Here is a 24,168-nt window from a genome sequence, read left to right on the forward strand (position 1 = left end):
AATTCTTAAGTTCATTTGGGAGATTTGAGATGGGTGGGTATTTACACCCCAGAAATCAGCAAATGCTACAAATAAGGGCTCCTTTGCCCACCCCCAAGCCGGTTGTTAAATATTTACCAGCACACGCCTGGTTTTTAACACCCTTGGGAGAATTGAGGGAAGAGTCACATGAGGCATTTTTTGCAGCACTTATTTTCTTGTGGAACTCAGCTGAGAAAGACTGCATGTAATTGGGTGGGAGCATGTATCTCCATCTAGATAAGCAAAACCTCCTGACTGGTCCATCTGATAGCTGTGAACTATCTTTTTATAATTTGCATTTTTCTGATTATTAATGAGGTTGAGTGTCTTTTCACATGTTTGTTGGGCATTTGAGTTTCCTCTTTTACCCGTTTTTCTATTGGGTTTATATGGCTTTTAAAAAATGATTCAGATGAGTTCTGTTTAATTCTGAATACTAATCTTTTGTTGTTTATATGAATCACACATACCATTTGACAGTCTAGCTTGCCTTTACCTTGTTTCTAGTATATTTTGCTCAATAAATGTTTAATTCTTAGTGTACTCAAAGTCACAAATCTTTATGGTTTATGCATTGGTTGTCTTGTTTTTAATAGTCAAAGTCTTAGTAGTAAATAGAAATAGAATTCTACTCAACTGATTCAACTAATGTGACTTCAATAAGGTACTAAAAGGGGCTTTACAGATGTGGCAAAAGGTGAGGAATGAAAGACCAGAGGAACGGAAGACCAACAATAGTAGGAAGCCATCTCTATCCTTAGGCCTAAAGAGGAAAGGGGAGGAAATAGTGGGCCAGAATTCCTGAGAGTTGGCATTTTGGAGAAGGGGCCACTTACAGAAGCTGTGGCTGTGGAAGAATGGGTACTGCCATTAGCAGGGAAAAATGCCCCAGTCTCTCTCCCCTCTTAACCCTCTGGTCTTTTTCTGATGTCTTCCATTTGCTGAATTCAGCAGGAAGCTAGTTGGTAAAGGAGCTTAGTCCTTAAGGGTCAACATTTCAAGGCACTGAGGAAAGCAGAGGGAAGTAGAGAGTGAATCTTGGGAGACAAGCAGTAATCACACATTCCCCATCCTGAGGCCATAAACATACTCTCCTATATTCTCCCTGAAAAGCTTTAAAGTTTTGTTTTACATATTTAGATTTTAGTCAACCTGAAGTGTATTTTTCGGAAAAATACTAGGTACCTAATTTTACCTTATTTTTCATGAGGGTAACCAGATGACCCTTAGCCGTTTAGTGAATAGTCTGTTCTTTCCCACTTATCTGTAATCTTGCCCCTGTCATGCTTTCACATATGTGTGGGTCTATTTCTACACTCTCAATTCTGTTCTACTGATATGTTTATCCCTATGCCCACAGCACTCTGTGGGTAAGAGTTTTAAAATAACCTTTGATAACTGGTAAGACATCTCCTTCATCTTGTTCCTTAAACTTACTATAGCTGTCTTTAGCCTTTTGATAATCCAGATAATTCCTGGATTTGCTTACCAAGCTTCATGAAAAAAAAATGGAGATTGAAATTGGAGTTGTATTTCATTTATTGATGAGTTTGGGGGAGAACTTGATATTTATATAGTATGAAGAATTCTTGCCCATAAATGGTATGGTTCTCCATTAATTCTGTTCAATTGATGAACTTTTGAAAGGGTTTCTGTTTTCTCATTTTCATTTTTGTCTATAATGGGACAATAGTAATTCTGGAGTCTTTATAACTTTTTTTTTTTTAAATCACTAAAGTAAAAGCCTGATCTCTAGCAGTTCTAAAGTGGGAACAAATCAGACTGGATTGAAAATGAATGTCTGATTCATTAACTTTTTTTTCAACCTTTCTGTAATTTAGGTTTTAATTTCTTAAAGGAAGTTGAAAGGAAATACAAATGGGTGTTGGAATTACGAATACTATCCCCGCAAAAGCTATTTATATGCAGCCCCTGCATGGACTGTGCTGCATTCCATGTAATGAGGCCAAATGAATCACTGTAGTCAAAATCTGACACTTTCTAAGTGAGTTTTTTCATTTGATGTGACTCTTTCACATGTATCTTTTCTTTTTAACAAATCATCTTTAGGGATGATTAAATACATGCATTGTTTGAGCAAACTCAGGTTCGTAGAGTGTACATTTATTTGTAACAGAACAGAATGGCAGTGGGCAGTTACGCTATAGATGATATTCTCGTGGTATTTGCTGCCATCCACTCTCCTTTCTAAATTTGGTCTTACAGATTGAACTTCTGTTTTTAAAAAGGGAAGTTACATATAGCTCATTCACACTATTATTTTTTCCTTACATGCCAGTTTCTCTGATAATTGCCCATTTAAGGAGTTTCATATAACTCAACCAAGGCTTGTCTAAGAAAACAGTTTTGAAACAAATATTACTTAGCAAGATTAAATCTTTTGTTCAGTGTTCAAAGCATGGTTAGAAAAACAGTTGACTGGTTCACAAGTGTATCTAACATGGTATTGGTGATTATCTGGGGTGCTTGCTTTAGTTTCTTCACCTTGTACATTTCTGAAATTTTAAATAGATTTGAAATTTAAAAATATATATTTCTTTTCATTTTAACACAGGGGACTAATAATATTGGACAGTTGGGTAATTTGAAAAGGTCTTGTTTATTCTGACAACAGGTCTTTAAAAAACAATTCTATACTGGTGGTTAAAAGATTAAGTCTGTACCATCTTAACTGTTACCTCTCCTTCAGAAAACCAATAAGAAATTCCAAATGGCAAAGAGCTGATTCATTTTTAGTTGTATACTGTGTTTACATTTAAACTGTGTTCTCTGTCCACGCAGTTATTTTCTAGTGATACCTCATAGCCGTAACTTAGAGGATTTTCCTGGTCATCTATAACATTATAAAGGTTGAATTTTTTTTTTTTACTTCTCAGTGTAGACTTTTTATAGCTGAGACTTCAAAAAATGGTTTAAATGTATTATCTACATTCCCTAAATCACCATACTTATCTTAAATGATGTCTTCACTCAGGTGATTTAAAGGTACAATCTAGTTTCTATGATAGATATGTATAGCAGAAAATAGAGTTTAGTTTAGTCAGTCACATAAATTTACTTTATTTTGAAACATGAGAGACAGCTGGCATTAGAGTAATGCTTTTGAAAAAAATTATTTTTCCTGACATAATTTTACCAAGTTTTCCTGGGAATTAATATTGGTTGATGATATTCATAACATGTTTGATTATTGGCATATTTTTATATCCCATGGCCAAGAGGGCCTGAAGGTGACAGTTAATAAATAATCATTTGAACCATTCAGGTAATCACTTGAAAATTTGGATTGGCAAGTCTTTTTTTTTAACATGCTCAGTTATCTGCATGGTTGTTCTTTCCACATTGAGGCTATATAGATTAACTCTTAACAATAAGTACTTCATGAGTGCTCATCAGTCTTTTTAATTATGCTAAACCCAAATGTCATAGTTTAGAAATGCTGGAAAGAAGTTATGATTACAATATCATATCATTACAGCGATCTTAATTATGAGAGTTCTCAAATACTGCTTGAACAATGTATGTGTATTGTTATTTATATGTGTACACACACACTCACTAGAGCTTAGTGAAAGGAAGTGAGAGGAAAATTTTAACAGGAAAGATGAACCCCTTGAGTTTATGAAGCTGGTACAAACTCTACAGCATTCTTAATTTATTCATTCATTGAATATTTACCAAGTACATACTGTGTCAGGTACTGTTCTAGTTGCTAAAGGTAGAGTTGTGAATGACAGTTTTATGAACCATATTGGAAATGAGTGAGGGGCTGGAAGGTATGATGAGTTTCATTTCTTTCCTTGTTGTGGTGGTTGTGGCTTATTAATGCTGCAGGTCAAAATGTGATCCTCACAAAGCCATGAACAGGCAACAGTTGGAGTTCTTCGTGTAAGAAATAGAACTGTTGTTATTTCATGACTCTGTAAAGGGTTGAAGCAAAGCGGTATCTAGATCCTGGCACAGCATGACCCTACTGGTGGCCTCTACACATGGACTCTATTTCCTTTCTGTGAACCATCCTCCCTTCTTGAGGAGATCAAGACGTTCTGCTTGAGTCCTTCCTGGCTTCCACAAAAATTTCAATGAGGGTCTTGCAGCCTCTAGACCTTCTTTGTCCCTGGGAGTCAGCTTGGTAGAGTTCAACTGGCAGGTTCTTCTCCAAGCCACCGTTTACTCACCTGTAAGACATGGGAAGTAGTGCCTGTCCTGCCTGTGGCATAGGGAAGGTCTTACGAAGAGCAAACAGGTGAATCCATAGGAAAATGCCCTGTTAACCATCCTGTTTCTACACATATGTTGGGGGTGGGGGTGGTATTACAGATTTAATTGCTAGGTGACTTGAATTGTTACCATAATGGGTAACAAATCCAGGAGAATATGGGTAAGTAGGACTGGCTCAAATCTGTCTTCTTGGTGTGAGACACAACTCAAAGAATATATCCTATTGAACAGAGCATATTATCATTATTTGTACTTCCACCCCTTTGTTTTAAAAATGTGTGAATGTGACATTGGTTTTTTATTTTTCTACATTGAGCCAGTGATCTCATTAGAGCCCTAGAACTCCTCCAGGAAGGCATCCCCATTGTGGTCACTTTTCACAGACTCCTCACTCTGGGAAGGGGGCTACAGAAATCTTTGAGCCTGAGCTCCTCTTGCGGGGTGTGGAAGCAGGCCCTGTGATGTCAGGGGTCTGGCTCAGCCTCACTGCTGGCTGAGGAACTAGACCAGAAATCTGACCAACACCCTGTGCTTTTTTCACCAGAACCAGTGCTGATCCTAAATCGGTGACATGGCAGATTAAGAAACTAAAAGGTCAGTGATTAATTCTAGTTAAGTGGTTTATTTGTACAAGATCTTCCAACTCCTACTCCAGGACTCTTCATCTCACTAGACTGGTTCCCAGGGACAAGGAAAGTCTGGAGGCTGTGAGACTTCTAACTTTCATTGACATTTGTGGAAGATGGTAGTTTTACTGTTGAGAAGTATGAATCCTCAAGAAGGGAGGATGCTTCACAGACAGGAAGTATAGAGTCAATGTGCAGAGGCCACCAGGGGGTAGTACTGTGTGGGGAAACTGGGGACCAGAAGAGATGTTTTTGAGAATGACCACCAGTTCTGGTGGAGCTGCATCCAGCAGGAAGGGGACCCTGGAGTGTCGCCAGGGAAGGCCTTAGCTCTCCAGCTGAGAAGAGGGCAACAGCAAAAGCTGGAGTCTCTAAGGAGAGTTGCTCTAAACTGGACTTCACAATTCATCTGAGGATTTCATGGAAAATAGTGGCAAATGAAACAGGAAGGAAGCTGATGCCCAACAGGAGCCATCTTCTCTAGAAATGGTCAAAAGGGACTAATCAAAAATGCTAGGGATAATGAAATGGTTTTCAAAGCATTTACCTCAACTATTATTATTAGCATTTTGTTCCAATTCAGGATCTAAATGCTGTCATATTTTTAAAGAAGATAAAAGCATATATCTAACAGAATGATCCTCCCTTGGTACCTAAGGGGCAGTCAATGCAAAGCGATCCAGTAACAATAAGGGAAGCTTTGCAAAAGTAGCCTTCACTGGAGTTGAAGTCCTGCTTGTGTGAAGTGTGACTTCACGGAGAAGCAGGAGAAAACCTGCCAAAAGTAGGTGGAGGAAGAGATGGAGAAGAGTTTTCAGAAGCAAATGAGTTAACTGGCTCCTTTGGTACAGTGAAGTTTTCACTTGGGAGTGGCTGAAAAGTACTAAGCCTGTCTGTGCCATCTTTGTGAGAGTACTTAGTTTTCCAAGTCATTGTATCCTGTTTCAATTCCTTGATAATCAGTTAGGTGATGTGATTTCCAGAACTTTATTTTGAAGTTAACAGTTTTCAGTTATTGGTGATTGGGAAGTCCACATTCAGTTGGGATCTCTGTATTTTCCGTGAAAAGATTACTCAGCCCAGCCAGATGTATACAATGTGTTTAAGAAAGTCTTTATTTTATTTTATTGCCCTATGACCAATATTCCCAAGGTATATAGATAGATGATTATTACCAGTATTTCAGATGGAACCTGAAAGATTAAATAATGTAAAGGAGAAAGAAAAATTTATTTGAAAACTGTTTTGAAGTCTTTGTTTCTCAGTTTATACAGGCAGCTTGTCCTTGTGTCATTTCTTCGGTGCATGCTATTTAAGTACTAAAAGTAGCCTTCTGTTAGTGTAGTACCCTACTAGTTTGCAAGATGTGGGAGCACAGAGACTTTCAAAGACAAGCAGCGAAGTGCAAACTAGTACCCAGAATGACAAAGCAATGTTGAGAAGTGCCTCTCTGAAATTGAAACACATCAGTATTTTTTAAAATTACCATCACAATTCTATACTTACAAAAGCAATATTTATTTTCTCCCTAAACAGATATGTTCCTGATAGTTAAATGTAGATGACTGGCCTGATTTCTACGTGTGAAAGTGAGGAGAAACTCCAAATTCTAAATCCTGAGAGTAGGATTATTTTAAATGGGCTTTTAGATGTTGCGAGGAGTTTAGAGTGAAAACCACTCTTCATGCTCACTAAGCATTTCTTGTTCATTTGCTATGAAAAAAACAATTATTTTTTATAACTTAAGCTGTTGCATTCTGAAGGGAGTTGACTTCAAAAGTTCTAGGAGGGCCCCTCCTTATCCTCCTGGGTTGGATTCCTGGGGCCAGGCAGGATTGCTGGGCTGGCCAGTGGGGGAGTTGGCCTGGGGGAGGGGAGACAGTTAAGCACCTTGTGTTGAACCACATCAGCAGCTGTTGAACCTCCCACTTCATGCTTTGACTTCTTGGTGAAAGATGCCAGAATCCAACAGTGGGGGAAGTGGGACTCCTATATAAGGTGTGCACTGAAACAAAGTGTTAACAGCCTTCTAAAAGTGTGGAAAGGTGAAAACCATTTCACCTCAGAATTCAGGTTGCTCTCCTGAGAACTCAGACCTTTATTGAGCTTACACAAGTGCTTCAGCAGAATCACGTGTCCACTCTGGAGACACAAAAATCGTCACTTTGATCTCAGTTCTTTTGTACAGGAATTGTACTGCATTTCGTAATCCATTTGCTAGAAAATATCCAACTGTCAGAAAAATTCTGCAAGTTTAACTTGCTGCTAACTTCAATTCATGAATAACAGTTTAAATTCATTTTAAATTCAGCAGCCTCTGGCCCCTGCTACAAAGCTATCACAGGAAGAGATTATTACAGCTTCTATTTCAATGGCTTTTCCTTAAAGTGAGCGCAGAAAGTGTACGTGGGTGGTTAGGAAACTGTTAGTAGTTAGTGTCGTCTTAAAAGGCAGAATTCTGGAAATGAAAGATATCTTGGCTGCACCTAAAATGTTTGAGTGCTGTGCCACACAGGCACAAACTGAGCAGGACCTGCAGAGGGCCCTGAGCACTACTTCCAGGCTGTGTAATTGGGAATGCTATTATAATGAAACTTTCCAATGACATCCTCATCTAGTTAGCTTTTGGCACTGGTTATACTTATATGAGATTTTCATTATGTGGGAATCCAGTAAAAATTTTTTTTCATTCCCCTTAAAAGAAAAAACAAGAAACATTGCACTACCAACAATTTTAGCCAGGTTTAATTTCAATCAGACCATCGATTTGATTGATAACAAATCATTTCACAACAGTTTGAATAGGTCTAAACTTGTCTTGATGTTAACGACTTATAATCGCCTTTATGTTAGGTCTTAAAGTTTTATTGTCCTTAAATATTAACTAGTCAGTGAACCATTAAAAGCCAAAGTGATCTGAGATGATATTGATTGGGTTGGCAGCCAAAATTTTAAGGTGCCTGAATTACTTTTTGTAACATCTTTACACTGAATGCGCTGTAATTTTTTAAATAATCTCTAATTTTCCGGGAAACCTGCCTCTCTTTCCCTACTGCTTTGAAATGTACACCACTTTGGTTTACACACCTCTTCAACTAGTATAAATTTGTTCAGATTGTTTCTTGAGGGTAAAGTCTATCAACCTGAACCTTTTGAGCAGAGAACGGCGCCTCTGACCTCCCTGCTTCTCCACGCCTGTCTCTCCTACATGTGTGGGCTCCTCCAGGGCAGGCGGCCGGCTGCGGGGTCTGCACCGTCGCTCAGCTGGCCACGAAAGATGCAACTCGCTTCCGTCCTGCTCTGAAAGTACTCTTGATTTGGTGACCTATTTCGAGTGTTGCACAGAGATCTCCGTGCGCAAGCGGCATTTTGTGTCCCCCGGCTCCAGATGGAGTCCCCATCCTGCCATTTGGTCATCTCCGTGGGCCACTTGCGCATCCTGAGACAGAGGCGTCGGGGAGTGTCCCGGCTGCGGACGCTGCCGCCCCCGACCTGCCGGGATGCCTGCCCCGAAAGCCTCGCAGGCAGCGTGGACACCGTGCCTCGGGGTCGGATTTTTGCCCCCTCCCCCCGCCCTCGCGGGACCCTGCCGGTCCTGCTGACCGGCCCCAAGTTGCCGAATAGCTCAGATGCTTGTCATATTTGCGGTCGCGCGACTCAGCGGGCTGTGCGCGCGCTGTACTCGCTGCCGCCTTTGTCACTGCCGCTCCGTCATTTGCATGAGTGTTTTTTAGTGTGTGAGGGGATTACTGGTGGTTAGTTGTGGTCCCCTGGCTGGAGTGTCTCTTTTCCTCTCATCGTTCTTTCTCAGCCTTTCCTTAAGAGAAAATAAAGGGCGCGCCGGAGGAGAGGGAGCCGTGGGCGGCGCTGCCACCCGGCGTCTCCCGTGCTCCGCCTGCCCCTTCCTGCTCCTCCGGCTGCCGGGCCCCGGCTCGGCATTTATCGAGCCTCCCGGGACCGCCGGGGGAGGGGGCGGGCCGAGCCGGGGGCGGGGCCGGGAGAGGGGCGGGGCCTGCTGCGCTCGGGGCCGGGAGCTCGCGGGAGGCTCGCTGGCCGCACGTCACTCCTGCACGGCGAGTGCTGGAGCACGAGCTGCCGCTCGCTCGGTCAGGGCGCCCCCTCCGCCCGCCTCCTGCTTCCTCCTCCGCTGCCTGCCTGCCGCCGCCGCCTCCACCATTGTATAATGCTCCGAGCGCGCAGGCAGAGGACGGCGGAGTCTTAGCCGCGGTCTTGCCTCCTGCCCGCTCCCCGGCGCCACCCTCGGGCCCCCGGAGCGGGGACTCCGCATGGAGCAAGAGTAGCCTGAGGAGTGGGCAGAAACCCCTCTTGATGCGCTAGTTCCCAGGTGGAGCTGCATGTGGTAAGTTCTTCTGGCGCCCCGCTGGAGGGGATCCTCGGAGGCGCTGGGCTAGCCGGTGGGTGGGGGGTGGCGCTGGGACCCGGCCAGGGCCGGGAGATCCCGAGGGCGGAGGAGGGGCCCCGAAGGCCGCGAGGATCGTGGGGGCCTCCGCGAGAGGGTCCTGGGCTGGAGCAGGTACCGGGAGGAGTGCTGCCTCCGGTGCCCGGCCCTGGGAACCCCGGGGCGGGGGCCGGGGACCTCTGGGGTACGCAGGCAGGTCTGCTGGGGGAAGGGCAGGGGACTGGCAGTCACGGGCCGGGGTCAGGAGAGGGTCGGGAGCTAGCCGAGCCCAGTGGGCGGAGGGGGCTGGGATGTGTGTGCGTGTTGTGGCGGTTGTGCTGTTGTAAACGTGCGAGACTTTTTTTTTAAAGCTTGGATTGCTGACGCGAAGGCTGCTTCACTTTTGGGTTCCGTGACAGGGTTCGCATCCAACTTGGTGTAGTGTGTTTCTGTGAGTTCCTTGTGTTTTTAGCTTAAAAACAGACCACTCCACCCATTTTTCACCCGTGACAAGTGAATTGATTTTGAGTATGTATGTATATTAAACTTAATGTCTCACCAGTTTTCAGTTAGAAGTCTGTAAGTCGTCTTGGTGGTGACCGCTTATGACTGAAAGGGAGGGGACTGAGGAGAGCCAGCTGTCCCTAGCCTTGGACTTTGTACCATTAAGACAGGGTGCCCTCGGAAGTCTATTGCATCTAGAGAAAATCATCAGTTGTTCTCATTTCTATTCTTGGCCATGAGTTATCTTACCTTTAGCAGGTAATAGATTGAGATGGGCCTAGAGTTTTGGGTTTGGTCTTAAGTTTCACAAAAAGGCTAGATATAGTTCGTCTTTGAACAACTTTTTGCTTTCAAGCTGGGTAGTTTCAGGATGTTTCAAGAGATGGAAAGTAAGTTTTTATGGTCACTGAATGGGGAAGGGCCATCAGCAGGGTGAGACATCAAGCCTCAAACTCCAGCGGTTTTTATTTGAGTCGAATTGGGCAGCTCCAGTTGGTCTTAAGGAAGATAGTAAATGTTTTCAAGCTTTGTTCATGAAATATGCTTTTCGATTTCTCAATATATGTTAAGAAATGTTTATAATGTGTGCAGAGATCTTACAAATTATAGTAGCCAATAGGATCCCTGAGGCCTTAAGTGTTCAAAGTAGCATTTTATAATTAGGGACTAGTCTTTGACAAGAGTGAAGTGGGTACTTGGCCCCACTCAACCCCAGAGGACAGTCCACCTGAGAGCCTCTGGTTGTTTTGCTTCACGCGGCAGGAGGGGGGAGATAGTTGCTCAGCTAACCAGAAGGCAGGTCTCACCCTGAGAGCTCCTCCTACCCTCCCCTTTTTTATAGCAGTTTATTCTGATTTGAGTGTGCTAGGGTGTGCTGTGAGGATGAAAATACCCGTCTAAAATCCCAGCTTCTGGCACCAGCAAGTATAGCTTGTTCATGGATCTCTGCTTTCCTGTTAATTTGATCAATTTCTTCGTGGTAACATAAGAGAGAAAATGTTAAAAAGTTTTCCTTCAGCTTCATTGATTTACTTAGAGGTATTATATGTTAATGTAAAATTGTTTATGCTGTTCATCAAGTTTGGAGCCCTCTAAAATAATTTTTACTTCTTTTCCCTCCTCCTAATTAAAGTCTGCATAACCATGTTGTTTTCAGGTGAGAAATCTAATAAAATGGAATTTGATGGCCTTTTGTTTTTTTTTTTAAGCACTGTTCCTTGCTTTGTTACAGCAGGTGGGAGAGAGGACTCATATTTTATAATACCAACCAAGTGTATGACAAGAGGTGTCCTAGGGAACAAGTTTTATTGTCAGGCTAGTCTCATAGCTTCTTAGGTAACAGCTGCTCAGACTTGTTTCCCTCTAAGAGCTAAGAAAGGATATTCAGATTTTGAAAATTTTTAGACCCCTGTTTGCTAAATTATCCCCCCTTGCAAGTTTTTTTAATTGAGAAGCTGAAATAGATTAATTTTACCCAGCTGCCCTCCACTGAATAATTAATTAATTTTGGGCATATAAAAATACTTAAAATTTTGATATTTAAAATTCACTTAAATTTGTGTAGTGATTGATAGCTTTTGGCATCCACTGTTTTAAACAGTACTCCAATGGCAGAAAAAAGTTACAATACTACCTTAGAAAGACACACACAAAAAAATTGATTAAAAAAGGTGTAAGTGGAAGCTGAAGATACATACCTATATATGTACATACAAATACAGAAAGACATTTTTCTGTCAATAAATAAAGTAGCATACTATGAATTATCATGATCAAATGATACTACAAGTTTACCTTTGGTCAAAATTATTTAACACTTTACTAAGAAAGCTAAAAGCTACAGCAGAAGCGTGTAGAGGTTTCGCTGTGATTTCTTGTTAAAGAACACTAGTAAAAGCATAAAGCTTTATTCTATATTTTATTTATATCAGAAAAATCAAGACCACTTTGTCCACTTATGTATAGATTAAAAATATAGATAAATATGGTATTTAGGAGTGTGGACTTTTAACTCACACATAGAATTTTCAAAAATCTTGATGAATAAATTTCCTATTTACTGTTACTGCATATCCTATAGGAGATAGCTCCAGTCCAAATAGTTTCTTGTTGAGGGAGAGGGAGAGAGAGACCCGTCTCTGATCTTTGAGTCCAAAGATAAGGTATATACTAAAGGCACCAAAGAGCAAGCTCCAGCTTTAAGTGAAATGGCCTTGAAATAAGGACAATACCCAACTTCATAGGTCTTTCCATTAATTATTACTGACCTGCAGAACACGAAAATCTAAAAACGCTGTGGCCACTGCATATTCAGAAATCATGTATCTACTGACTGCTAATAATTATTCCTTCAGCTGTTGATAGAAACCCACAAACTAGGACTGCTGCTTAAGAAGCATGTGGATATTTAATTTAGCTTAAATCTTCTTGAAGGAAGCAGCTACTAACCAAAGTTGGTGTGTCTTTTTTAAAAAAGTTATTGTCTCCAACGGCCAGGGCAATTGGCATTAAAGGCAAACTTCTGCCCTCTGTGTAGATGCTGGGAAACCCTGTGAACAGAACTGTCCCCTGGAGCGCTCATCACTCACTGTGTGGAACAGTGTCTTTCTCTATGAGCCCTGTGTGGCAGTTCATTCTTTGTATGAATCTGTGAATGGCATATGTCAGGCCAATAAGATGACATTCCTATTCTGGGTAATAAATAGATGCCTTGTGTTTTTTGTTTTGTTTTTTTCTTGAAGATCATGGCACAAACAAAACATGCTTGGCCATCAAAAAATTTTCTTTGAAATACAAATAAAAATTTCAAAATAAAAACCTCACAGATATCTTTGAAAACCTATGATTTCTAACAGGACAAAAGCAGATGCTTATCATTTAAACAAGCACCGAATGCAGACAATGCAGACTCCCTTGTGGAAATTCTGCTCTCTTTGTGGTCTGAGGGCTCCTAAAGCTGGAAAGGCTCTTCTGTCCCTCATCTGAACTTAATTGGAAATACCTGCCAGGATTCACTGACACAGACACCACAGTTTGATTTGTCTGTTGTAGAAACCTAGGGTCACAGACCCTATTCTGCGCCCATTGCTGCTCTCAGTTCAGAATGGAGTCGGCATCTGCTCTCTTGTCTGGCCTCCTCTCATGCTTGCACACTGTGTGACCAGGACTGGCCCTGCCTCCCAGCAGGAACAGCAGGACGAGGGCTGAGTGTGCCTGGTCCTGCGCCGCCCTGAGTGGAGTGAGCCTTGCGGATGCGTGGGGTGGGGGCTGGAGGGGAGGGGAATGGAGCCCAGATCTGGAGTAGGCTGTGCAGCTGCTACAGCAGGTCTGACTAGTTTTAGGTGCCCAAAGGCAGCTTTGTTTCTCTGGTAACTCCAGGTAGCAGCAGACCTAAGTTATTAGAACTAATTCATGCCTGCATTACTGTCTTTTTGTCTCTGCAAAAACCTGTAGCTGTGCAGAGGTACCAAATTTTGTTCCTTTAACAGCCTTCATAGGAAGTTAACTTAGGAAAACAGTAAACCAAGCCTTTTTGTGCTTCTAAGGAGTTTCAGTTAGAATAGTGAAGTGGAAGGGATTCTGACTCTTCAGGACAGTTTACACACATTTTACACACACACACACACACTCTTTTAGTGGGCTGTGTGAACCTGTTGAACAGAAGTAAAAAATACTACTTGAATATGCCATGGTCAGAAAGTGAAATACTGAAACGTCCCTCGCTGCAAATTAACCTTTAGCTCCTAGCTCTCCTCTTCTGTGGCTGGCCGCTTATCATTCCACACCATGCCCAGCTCCTGGGGCTGGGAGCAGGTCTGCTAGAGTACCCCACCCTGGTGTTGAGAAATGAGTTAAACTCGGGGAATCTGAAAGTCCCAAGGTCATCTCCACACCAGAACAGGTTTGCACAAAACTCTAGCCACACTGACATGATAATGAGGTGGCAACTGCTCTAAACTGATCCTCCCTGAGTTGTTTTCCCCCTTGTACAATAATATGTGGTACAGATTTGCTTTTCCAGATTTCTTTCCTTTTTTGAGGAGGGAGTCTTCTCGTTACATGTGTGTGCCTTTCTGTGTCTTCCCCGCTCTCCCAGAACCGGTCTGGCGGAGGAATTTGAGCATTGTGGTCCGCAGCTGTGGAAGAAACGGTGCCGCCTCTGCTTGGCAGGGACCTGGTGGTGGTCTTTTCTGAACAGTTTTTAAAACAGACCGGTTTATAAAAAATGTTTTGACTGTGTCCGGAAATATAAAATAAAATAGATTTCACCTGGCAGTGGTTGTTAGCTATCTAGTAGTAGTAGTTGGTTTACAAATAAAAAATACGGTTTGCTCGATTGGCACCTGCCTTATCGCTGCTAAAGCTCCTGAAGGTAGGCAGGATGAGTGGAATGTTAGGGGGTGGCCAGTTGGGTGGGTTAGAGGCAGGCTCTCCTTAAAGATCACTGAGGTATTAAGAGGTCATTTCCTTAGAAGATAAATGTCCATTACATTCAGTATGGTATTCTGATTCTTTTTGACTAAATGACTTTTCTGTAAAGTTCTATGAGTCATTAATTGTCAATACACAGAAGTCCTGGGGAAGAAATGTATTTTATCTCAAAATAGCCCCAAAGCAATTATTTTGAAAAACAAATGACAGCCATATTTTCAAACTATCATTCATTGCCTTCAAGTTTAGTTTGTATTCTCATTTCTTCCTGCTCTGTTGATAGAAAAATTTAAATTGTCTTCATAAAACCTTATCACTAGCCTGCCTAATTCTTAGAATTAACTAAAATAAGCATTCTAAATACGTATTTGCTTACATGGGATAGATACCTACACAGTACAATAGTTATTTCCTCTCTTTTACATGTCCTGTTAAGTATATTTCTGTTATCCTGTACCTTAAATTTTTACACTCATTTGTCATACTGTAGAAATTTGATTTTTTTTTTAAGGAATCCATATTTAGGCCATACAGTACAACATTTAGTTTTACTCAATAAATAAACAATGAAATAACATTTCACTGGTTTTCCTCTTTAAACTGCATGTGGAAGTTAAAAAATGATTTATTTCTGTATTCGTGAATATAGCTTGCCTTCTTTTTTAAATGATTTTTCCCAGAAATGAGACATTCCAAATTTAAAAGCAAAGAAGCTTAAAGACTAATCACAACCTTTAAGGTACGCTTCCATTAAAACACTGATGTAGCAATACCTAGTTTTTGTTAGTTTTATTTAGCAAATAATTGGCAAGTAATTGGCTAACAAAAACCTAGAAGGTTACTTGTCAGGTTTATTCTAACAAATAATATTTACCTGTTAATGTGACTGATATATATATCTGATGGCCTTCTTTAAAAAAAAACTCATGTACTTTTGGCACAGAGTTTGGTTTCTACCCTAAGCATTTTTCCCCCTGACATTGTTTATTAAGGGTCTCTAGTGTGAGGGGAAAAACAAGGTATCTTTAGGGAAAAGATGCTGCAGGAGGGTTGAAACCAGAATCCCATTCAAGCAATTATATACAGAAGAAAAAAATATTTTCATTATGCACAGGAATGGGGGTGGGGTGAGCCTGGCCAACCTTTACAGACATATTATATTTAAGAGAAAGAAATTCATATCTAAGAATTCCTTCCCTTAATGATAATGAGGCTCCAGATTCAGCATGCTAAAGATGTGTTCCTAACACCAAATTAGTCTAAAGCAGCATCATAATTTAAGTGATTATAGTAATATGTTATTTATAAAAATAACATTTTAATTCGTTCATGTTTACCAGATTTCAAATGGAAATGTTGGTAATAATAGTTCATCTCTTCTGAACATTGTTCTTGAACATACAGCATCATAGAACCTCAACTTGTTATATGAATAGAAAGAATTTCTGCATGTAGTTTGTATGGTAAGTTGCTTCACTGTCAAAGGTTAACTGTGTTATATTTTATGTAATGGCTCCTCTCCAGTGTCCTTTATGAAATTTTCCCAAATAACTGCCTGAAGCCATATCTCTTCAATGTCGAGGCAGTTTCTTCTTATTAAGAAGCAGTTAGATTATTGAAGGTTTTTCTATACTAGTAAAATTCTTAGTGCTAACCTTCTGACTCACTGTATTGTTGGGACCCCCATTGGAAATTCTGAACTGTTGGCTTCTCCAGATCCACATCTTAACGACTTGTGTTTGTGTGTTTGTTGTCTTGTGTGTATTCTCACTTCAGGAATCCTCCAGGGATTTTAGCCATGGTTTTTGAAAAATCAGTGTTAACTCACATACAGGCAAGAACCTTTTCTACATTCAATAAATATTTCCAGAGTTTGAACCATACCATAATATAAGTTAGTTTGGTCTTGGCAAGGCTCTTGGCTTGCTTAGCAGTGTCTTGTGTAGACTGGAATTAGGGAGCAGTCTTGGAAATGTGTCTACTTTGGGAGAGATCTGTAGGTAGGAACTGAGGTGAATTATAAGACTTCAGTGCCTTGCTGCTCCGCTGCGCCCCCTTGTGGCTAGATGTGACGTGCTGTCTTTCAGAGCTTAAAAGGAACTGTGACTTGTCCTGGGCTTGCTTGTTTACATAGAGCACTAATAACTTTGTTGTGTGTAAAATTCTATCACGATGATAGAGTAGTTCTTGCGGGTGTAAACAATTTATTGTGCTTACTTTATTTTTTAAGTTTGTAGAATCTTAAAAATACCTATTGGCGTGTTGTGGGTTTAAAAAAACATTTTATTATGGAAAATTCCAAACGTACTCAAAAATAAAGGGAAGAGTACAGTGTGCATACCCTCATACATCACCCAGCTTCAACAGTCATCAGCATTTTATCAGTCTTGTTTCTTCTGCATGGCTATTTTTTTCCTCAGATTATTGCATTTTAAAGCAAATTCCAGGCATCATATATTATGTTTTTGTTAAACTAAAGTTCAGAGACCATGTAATTCTGTTTAGCCAGAATCGTCAGGTACAATAAAAGAATTGTTAGCATTTCCATTGTCTTTGGAAGAGGTGAAGGGTGTCCTTAGCTTCTAGCTTCGTAAGAGTAACGTTTAAAGCCTAAAATTTCCATCTGGCAGACAAACCAGTAAGACAGGCTATTAGATTATACTGCTGAATAGGTACCTTCGAAGAAACTCTTTTTTCTTTCTAGATGTTTATTAACAAGGCAATGAATTATTCCAAAGAAACATTTGATATATTCTCTCCAAGCACTTGACTCTGTTTTGCCTACTAAATGCAGTTAGTTGTCAACATTTAAGTTTGTTTTCTTTTTCCAAGAGAAAAGATTGTATTTGACAAACCAACAGTGTCAGAAACTGTCCTCAGTTTAATAGAAGTATGTAAAAATCTCGAGAGGGAAAGCTGGAGTTTCTTAAAATGTGGACTTCAGAAGACATCTCCCAAGAGTAAAAGTTGGTTTTGTTTTAGTTGACTGAGCGGTTGACTTCCAAGCCGAATTCCGGTTTTCTCTGCAGGCTTCAAAATGCTGTCGAGAAAGCAAAGGAGATTGTTGGCGTGGGTCTGGTGGACGTGCAGGGTCCGTTACTGTCGGCGGGCGCGGGGCCCTGCGCCGGAGCCCCTGCGCGGCGGGAGAGCCGGGGGAGGCGCCGTCGCCGCCGGGATCGGGTTACAGCCTCAGAATAGCGCCCGAACGCGCCCAACTGGCTTCATCTAGTGACTGGCTTCGTAATTACATTGCTGATTTGTTAGGGAAGGCTTTGTCTTACTTACCAATTAGCATGGATGTTACTGCAGGGACCTCAGCCTGGATGAGCTTTGCTTTAAAAAAAACTTCCCGACCCCGGCAGCTTTAGGGATCCTGACCTGACACTCCCGTGTCTTCTGGGAGCCCTGACTCTGTAAATAAGCAGAGAGGCGTTCTCCCTGTTGGAATTTCGCCCCTGTTTCTGCCGTTCACGTAGGCCTATGCAGCCAGTTTGGGATCTGAGGGAGCCTTTGGGAGTGCTGCTGGTCCCCGCCCCCCACTCTGCCGGCGCACTAGATCGCCACCGGGGACGGGGGACTGTCACTCTGCTGCGTTGGCGCATGCACAGAGCAAAGCCTGGGAGGACTGGGTCTCTGTTAACTTTCTCTCTGATCCTGTCTGTACCTACACCTACCGCGTCCTTTCCAGGGTGGCCCTTTTGTTCTCGTGGCGTGTTTGGTTGTTACTTGGGGAGGTAGGGTGTTAAAAGCGTAGACATTATCAGATTTCTGAGTCCTGTGTGTTTTCTAAGTGTAGAAAGTTGTCTAAGCCAATGTGGCTTCCCCCCCCCCATTGAAGCAGGATGGGGCTTTTCCTGCCTGCCTGGGAGTTGCTGGTGACAGACTGATGGTGAAGACCATTTCTCAGAGTCCTGCCTTGTGGCTGGTGGGAGGGGTCCTTTGTGAGGAGCCATTTGGACCACCTCAAATTCAGGATTCAAAGTGCATCCTAAGGCAAGTGTATGGGCGGAGGAGAGGAGAATAAGAATATTCTGTGTTTCTCAGAAGTTGTCTCAAAACCATTTCTGGCCACCTTCTTGGTTGGTCTTGGAAGTCTGTCACACTTATAATAATTATGCCAGGGGCGCTCTTTTCTTCTCCCACTACCCCCAGAAGAAACTGAAAGAATGTGTTCCCACTTAAAGGGCTCTGGTTTTCTCTGCACAGGACCTCACAGTGAGGAAATAGCCTCCACTGGCCTTTTGACACTCGTCACATGTGTTCTCTTAGCTGCTTTTTTCTTCAAATGAGGTAGACCCATGAGGACAAACCATTGCTGTGAGTTGTTGATGTAATTGTCAATGCCTCATTTTTATGATTTTGTTAGTGTCGCCCTGGCTCTTCTGGACTCCTTAGTGACCAGTGGTCACGCCAGTGGTCACATTGGATGGTGCAGTTGAAGAGATTAGGGATATGGCTTAAGAGTTTCCCCTTGAATTAGGAACTTTTTTCTTGAGACCTGTTAAACTACTGTTTAAGAACATCTTTATCATAATACAGCATTCCTGCAGACACACACAGATGCTAAGTGCACAGGCCGGGGACCAGCTCCTCAGAAGCCACGTGCCCCGCCGGTAAACTACCGTTCCGCAGCTGCAGACACCAGGCTTAGTTCTGCCTTGTTAACTGACTTTGAAACAACATGTCCCTTAATTGTGGAACCTGCTATACTCTCTGAGGAGGGAAAACACTGCATTTCTAGTTGTTATGTACTAGTCTGAAAGGAAATTGGAAAAGGCTCTTTGTACACAACGTACAACCCTGTTAGGCCTTGAGATGTTTCAAAGTAATGACTTACATCTTTTTTTTTGACCAGCACAGCCAGAAAGCCCACTCTTATGGTGGGCTGAGGATGGTTGCTGTTCAGGCTCCTTTCTCACAAGCCCCTAGCAGTGATGCGGCCCCTCTGTGGGCCTGGATCTGTCAGCCAGCCGCCCAGGCTCTGGGCCTCTAGGAAGCATGGGCTGTGGTGAGCCTGTGGGTTACAGCAGTGAGTTTTGTTGTAGTTGTTGTTAGTGGGAATGACAGAAGGTGGTAGTTTGTAAAAATAGATTTAATATTCTTAATTTAAAAATTGTAACATTTTTGACAGTTCAAATAACATTAGTGATTTTAAAAACTTATTTAAAGGTGCAGCTTTTAGGTACTTGAAAAATATTGAGTTTAAGAGCTTTTTTTAAATTGAAGTATCATTGATATATAATCTTTTTATTAGTTTAAAGTATATAAAACAGTGGTTTAACAGTTACCCGTATCAAATCCTCACCCCCTCTAGTGCAGTTACTACCTATCACTGTAGAAAGATATTACAAAATCATTGACTGTATTCTCCATGTTGTACTACAGCCCCTGCGACCAACTTTTATGTGATTTCGAATTATTGTGCCCCTTTAGTCCCCTCCCCCACTCACCCATAACCTGCCTCAAGCCCCTCCCCTTGGTAACCTCTAGTCCCTTCCTCAGAGTCTGTGAGTCTACTGCTGTTTTGTTTTTTCTGTTTTGCTTTGTTTTTATACTCCACAAATAAGTGAAATCATTTGGTATTTGTTTTTCTCCGCTGGCTTATTTCACTGAGCATTATACCCTCTAGATCCATCCATGTTGTTGCAAATGGCAGGATTTCTTTTCTGTGTCTGAATAATATTCCATTGTGTATATATACTACATCTTTTTTATCCATTGAAAAAATAACTTTTCTGATGTTTTTTAAATGTTTGCTTTTTTTTCCTTAATGCCTTAAAAATATAAATGCTGTGGAATGTTACCCTTTTAATACATAGGTACTATTTCAGTTCCCTTTTGGACCGTGGGCATAATACCTTACTACCATTTGCTGTAACATTACAGCCAGAAGAAACTGGGCCCCACTGAGCTAGTGGGATCTGATATATCAGTCCTATCAGTCTGAGAAGCTGAGCTTTATCATTAAAATTGAGCTGAAGACATCTTACTTCTGCATATAGTCTTTTTTTAAAAGTCAGTTATAAGTTGCCATCAGAAAAATGCTGTTCATTCCATTTTTCCTTACTTGCTTAGACACAAAATAGCTCAGAACTTCAAACTCAAGATTAAACAAATGAAGATATTCTAAGACTTAAATATGAAATGGCCAGATGGGGAAAAGAGGAAGTCATGGTTCTTGAAGTGAGGTCTGCAGAACTGCATTACCTGGGAAATTGTTGGAAATGCAAATTCTCAGGCCCCACACCAGAGCTGCTGAATGAGAATCTGGAGGGGGTGGGGGACAGCATTCTGTGTTAACAAGCCCTCCTTGGGAGTCTGATGGTCACCCAAATTGGAGAACTAAAAAGAGAGAGGCATTCAGGGGAGAGCTTTCTGTGCTAGATAGAGCCCCCCAGCCTGCTTTCTATGCCTGTCCCAGTGCATTTCCTAACCCAGGTCCCACCCTGTGCAGCTGTCACCTCTGAGGTCCATTCAGCTGTTCCCTTACTCATACCCTCCCTTCCGTACACAGTCACACTCAGGGCCAAGGACACACACATCTCTCTGCCTTTGTTCTACATTTCTCTGGCTATCCCTCAGTGGTCTTCTCATACTTTGTGTTTACCATTCATTTCATCAACAACTATTGCTGGAGCATCTTCTGTGTGTCAGGAACTGTCCTTTCCTGGGGATTCAGAGATGCGCAAAACAGTCTGTGTCCTCACGGGCCTTACCTTCAGGATTGGGGGTGGTGGGGAGCAGACATTACATATAAATCTCACACCCCATCTCCAGAAGCCTTCCTCATCACCCCAGTCCATAATAATCTCCAAATCCGCACTGGCAGTCGCTCGGAATCTGGAATTGCAGCCCCCTAGTGGTCGGGTAACGTCCTCTCTGGCTCCTCTAGCCCTTGTCTTCTGAGGAATCTCCCAGTGACATTTGTCACTTTTGATGATCTGTCTAAGCCGATGGTAGCTTTTGAGGATAGAGTCCTTGCTATGAAAGCTGTACAACTGAAAGACAGGTTTGGTATAGTTTTATTAAGTATTAAACTTCCAGAAAAGCATGGAAAGAAGTTTTAATTTATACTGCTACCGTTGAGTTTTGTTCTTTATTTGCAAAACTTAATTTGCTACAGTTGATAGTTGCTAAAATATATGTTAAGAAAACCAGATGTTAGGAGTTTGTTTCTAACAAGTTTATTAGGGAATGAAGGTGTTTTAATTTCAAATCTTATATTAAGAGGCAATGAATATTCAATGGAAGAGTGCTTGTGGTTATTTTTAGGATCCTTAGGGTAGGCAGAAGAGGGAGCATCCATCTCATTCCTGTATTTGGGGGTCTTTAACCAGTCCTGAAACTCAGGGTCCCATTTGGGCCTTGGACTGAAGGATTGGGTAGAAGGTGTGGGCTTTGAGTTGGATCTTCACAACCCAAGGGAGGAGACAGAGTGGCCCAGAAACCCTTTGTTTTGGTGAACCCAAGGCCCACATCAGGATATCAGTATTCCACAGCCACAGGGCCCTTCAGGCAGGAACAGCAGGCCACCCTTCCTCAGTGTCCCCTTCAAGCCTGTAGTGAGCTCCACTTCTGCGTCAAGCTGCAGCCTTCCAAGGCCCTTTAGAAGGTCACTTGCTCCTCCCATAACAGACTTAAAGAGCTACTGCTATTTTCTTAGAGAGCTTGGGGAAAGAGGCCTCTGAGGAGTTAGCCTGACTCCAGGCCCAGAGACACTGGTTGGCTTCTTGCCCTCAGGTTCTTGAGCGGCCTGTCTTTGAATTGTGCCGTTCCAAGAGGTGATGACTAATACATGAGAGTGAAGGTTCTTCTCACACCTCCAATTTCTAGAAGTTAGAGGCCTCTTCTAAATACAGTTGGTGAGAAGACTTGACTCTAAACAATGTATTAAGCAAATGTTGAGGAAACTTTTTTAAAAAATTAAAAATTTTAAATGTGGACTAGATTTTTATTATGTTGCATTTTATCCCTTTCCATAAAATTTTTAGATAGAATTAGGATTATAAATCAGGATTGTGTGTGTTTTGCCATCTTACTAGAACTGGGTGTGTAGAGCCAGTTTTTGCCTCATAAAATGAAATAGAGAAATGAAGACAAACCTGCTTTCAGACATAGTCTATCATAGGTCCTTATTTGCACATTTGACAAGCTTCCAGAATTTGATTTGTTTATTCCTGCAAACAGCTTTTGTTTAAAAGGGCCTTCCTCCTTCGCCTTCCAGCATTATAGTGGTCTTATCAGGCTTTTCCTAAATCAGTAGGATTATCACATAGCTATGGCCACCTGGATCATTCTAATTGGAAATTAGATGCTTTCTCACATTGAAATATCTTTGAAAACATCTCCACGGATCTCCTTCAGCTATGGGAATTCTCTTAAATGCCTCTAGTACTTTATGCTGTGTGTAAGTATTTGAATTCTATAGATTCAGTGATCATTTCTAGAGAAATGTGAGTTATTGAGAAAGCCCTGTTGTCTATTTAAAAGACAGTTCTATATCAATGGCTAAAAGAAAAGGAAGTCTGCACTGTCTTACCTAAGTGTTAGTCTTCTCCAGAAAACCAATAAAATTCAAGGTGGATATGAGCCTACTAATATATCTTTAGTTATGTGTTTGGTTTACATTTGGGGACAGTGCTTCTGAAACTATGTGATGAAGGACCATCATGTTTGTTTTTTCCTCCTTCATAGACTAATATTTCAGTCAAATGCAGTAAAAATAATACTAAAGTACAAAGATGTAAAAAAAAAGTCTCATTTTTAAAATTGGTTTTACAGGCATATAGTTACTCTGTAAGTTTGCTATAAAAGTTGCTAAATAATACAGTATCTCTACTTAACTCATCATAGATCAGTAACATCTGTGGACCACACTTTGAAAAACATGGTTTTAGAGTGTATATGTATGTATTTGTGTATTCTCATACACATGTGTAAGGGTTTTGGGTACAATCACATTATAATATATAACATAGACCATATAACAGCTTTATATGAGAATTAAATGCACTTAAGTGCATTTAGTGAGTGGTTTGGCAAAAGTGGAATTTTTCTGGAAGTAAGCATTAAGTTATAAACAAGTACAAACATTGTGAATACAGTTATCTGTTTCAAAGCACAGTTGTCTGGTAACACTTGTAATGCATAAAGCAGAAGATGTTTTGTAATGTGAAATGAAATCACCTCTTTGACTTGCACTCAAGTTTTACTGGGCACAGATACTTTAGATAGGAAATGTGCTGTGCAAAGTGTATATACAAATGAGACGTTTAGCACTACACAGTAGGAAATATATCTGTCATGTGAAGTATTAGATAAGCAAGTTATTACTATTATACCTTCCTTTCCTTGAAGAACACTTAATTTGGGGACTGGTCTTAGGTCCTAGTGATTGACAGTCATTTTAATGTTTCCAGGAGGAAAAGTGTTTCATACATGTAAGGCCACATTCTTTATGAGCTGTAACAAATTCTCAAGCTGATTCTTGACACTGATGGGTTGCAGCTGTCTTGATCTTTCTCTCCTGGAGACTGAGGCACATGAAGGCAGTCACTCCAGGTGGGACCTCTGTGTGTCAGGCTCAGTGACCACCTGCATGTCTGTCTGCCCTGAGGGAGCAGCATGGCCTTCCTTAACAGTGTTAAAAGGAAGTTCCGTGAAGTTTTATTATGGTTAGAGTTAACTCCTTTAGGATGAGACTCAAAATTCAAAATGATTAAGGAGGTGTAGGAGAAGATACTCGGCCCCCGAAGACCCTGCTGTATTCACCTGCGGGACCACCCACTTCCTGGCAGAGTGTTGGAGACAGCATAGATGCGGATGACTTAATAAAAGATTGAATGAATGAAGTGCCATCAAAGTCACCTGAAGCAGTTCAGTAAAAGGCAAGTCACTTTCAGAAGAAAGGCTAGAGGGCTACAAAAAAAATAAAAGAGTAAGTGC

The 24,168-nt window shown here is 41.5% G+C and overlaps 1 protein-coding gene across 3 annotated transcripts in view; it reads left to right on the forward strand.

Annotated features, from left to right (window-relative positions):
- The window catches only part of SERTAD2 (SERTA domain containing 2), a 109,188-nt gene that overhangs the window by 78,593 nt on the left and 6,427 nt on the right, over positions 1 to 24,168 (forward strand). Inside the window, exon 2 of one of the 3 annotated variants that reach the window (XM_017649784.3) lies at positions 4,808 to 4,857. The exons of 1 other annotated variant lie outside the window; for it this stretch is intronic. The gene's annotated coding sequence lies outside the window, so the exon portion shown is untranslated. Of the gene's footprint in view, positions 1 to 4,807; positions 4,858 to 8,938; positions 9,250 to 24,168 lie in introns of those variants that run through there. One more of the 3 variants, XM_017649783.3, reaches the window with a different exon arrangement.

Source organism: Manis javanica, chromosome 1, assembly GCF_040802235.1.
Source record: "Manis javanica isolate MJ-LG chromosome 1, MJ_LKY, whole genome shotgun sequence".
Lineage (NCBI taxonomy): Eukaryota > Metazoa > Chordata > Mammalia > Pholidota > Manidae > Manis > Manis javanica.